This window comes from Sprattus sprattus, assembly GCF_963457725.1.
Source record: "Sprattus sprattus genome assembly, chromosome: 8".
Lineage (NCBI taxonomy): Eukaryota > Metazoa > Chordata > Actinopteri > Clupeiformes > Clupeidae > Sprattus > Sprattus sprattus.
The window spans coordinates 23,635,816-23,638,315 of NC_137927.1; positions in this window are offsets into that span (position 1 = coordinate 23,635,816).

Genomic DNA, 2,500 nt, shown 5'->3' on the forward strand with positions numbered 1-2,500 from the left:
TTGTCTTAAAAGTGGCCTTGCCGAGCAGTTCATCTTGGCACGGTGCTTGTGGTTATTTGTGGAACTTTGTGTGCTTTGAAAACAGTTAGTCTTGTGTGGATATGTATCTAAATGCTGCATTTGCTGTTAAATGTGTCATTTGAATTAAAAAACATAGCTGGGGTTTAGCTGTGTGTTTACGAAGCATGGGGTTTGGCCCTTCGAGACATTCTAATACTGCATTAGTGTTTTTTCCGGATATGCAAAAGTAAATAAATAGGGATGAATGTTAATGAACGTTCCAAGCTTTGAACACTTACCCTTCTGTGAGGGCAGTTACCCTCTGCCTTCCCCACTTCATCTTCGGGGCAATAGTATCAGGCCAAAGCCCAGGTCTGCCCTATGTAGTTTTTTTTGAGCAAATATAAATATTCAGGGTATATATTTGTATATTTGTTCATTTTTGACCCTTGCTTCTTGTCCAGATGCTTAGGGAAACCCTTCCAAAAGATTTTTTTTTGTGTGTGTGTGTGGCACAAGTGATCGCAAAGAGCTCTTTTAGAGCCTCCCTGCCTTCACATGGCAGGGTCCACTGTAGGACAGGTCCTGGGGTGCCTCTGGAAAATTTGAAATACACTCGTGCACACTCCACACACACATGCTGCCATACATAACACAAGAAAAACACGTTATTTTTAGTTGTCAACTATATTTAATGGGAGGAAGTTAAATATATCTAAGTACCCTAACTGCTCACCCGGGAAGTGTTCTCGGTAACATATTTCAGCAATGAACAGTAAAGCTTTTTTCTCACTTTAACTCATGAACAAATATATTAAAAAAATAAATACATATAATAACCAAATAAAATGAAAGTAAGAAATATCACTCTCAACATTAAAAATAAAATTGAACAAACATATAAACTAATAAAACAAAATTAGCATGCCCCAAATGGCAGCAGAATTCTCTGTGGGCTCACACACACACCAGTATACACACACAGGCACCATGTATTTCTCCTGCTGGTGTTGCTGAACACAAGAAACTGTGTGTTTTGGGAAAACTGTCAGTCCTGTGTTGCGGCACTTAAAACAACTCCAGCTGAAGGTGTGAGTTAAAGAGTATTTACTTTAGGGAATTTGTCTGTTTATCTGTGTTATTACTGAGGTGCATTGTAAAAGCACATTTGGAGCGAATTCCCCAGACGCTCTCCTTTGCTTTATACACCTTTTAAGTCTTTAGATGCCTTCATACTTCTGCCTCCGTTCTCCCCCCTAAACAGATCTCCTACCATCTCAGACGGCTCTCCTCTCTCAAATCACCCCCCCCCCCCCCCTCCTCTTTACTGTTATTGTTTGTGTGCTATGTTCTTTTATTCTTTTTGGTCTTGATCATGACGCCGAGCATTCTGTCTCTCACATTGCCCCTTTCATCTCTTTGTTATGTCGATCGCACCAATCGTTGTAATGGGAAGGGGGGGGTATAAGCGAGTAGGAGTGTGGGGCAAGTTGCCTTGTTACGCTCGCTCCTGTTTTTAGTAAATAGGACTGTCAGTACGGATCAGCCAAGCGGCATGCGGACAACACAATCCGCGCTGAATTCCCCAAGACTCGCCTCTTATTGGAGTAACAGACTGGAAAAACGTGCCGAGGCAGAAGTTATGGCGGGAGAGCAAAAAGCATATTCACTTTCTTTCTGTTTTTTTTTTTTGTGTTCTGTGAAGCCACATTACTGGGCATGCTGTACCCGCCGTGGCCCCGATACAAAGTGCTACTGGGACTACCATTCTGTCGCCTCTCTCCTCGAGGCTTAGTGACGGCTCCCTTAACCTGCCGCAGCCCCGACAGCTTCTGTCTTTGCTACACGATCACGTTTTGTATCTCATCGTCTAACCTCTCTCACTATCGCTGTGCGGCTGAGAGCCCTCTGATTCATTTAAGGCCACAGAGATCGACATTTGAGGAGAACTAAAGACGCAAAGTTGTGCGTTTCCCCTGCTCGTAACAGGATTAGCGGCCAGAGTTATGACTCTTAAAATCTTGTGCCCTTGTCATGTGCTTCTTGCCTGCTGCACACACTCCACTCATGGACTGCTCTCACGGATGTGTGGCTGAGCGGTTCAACGTCACTATCCGACTTTTTGAAAATATTTGTATCAATTATTAGTGCCTTGGTTTACATCAAAGTGACCTCACTGGTAATTGAGAAAGCCAAGGCACAGATGGAAAGTTGAAATAGATTGTAAATGCTGCTGGTTGAATCAGAGTGGAATGACTAATAACAGCAATTCACACCAAAAAATACGTGAAAAAAAAAACTTTTTCACAGGGTGTAGCTCTTGGCACAGATGATCTGTGATAGAAAGGGCACTGGTCTGGTGTTGGTAATTAACACTTTCTGCTGTACGTGTGGGCCGTCATTAGTGAAGTAAAAAGATTGACTCTGTTTAAATTTGCATGATGATGGTTCTGTGACCACTCATCGTTAGCTCAGCCGACGAGAGCAGCCTCAGGTTTTG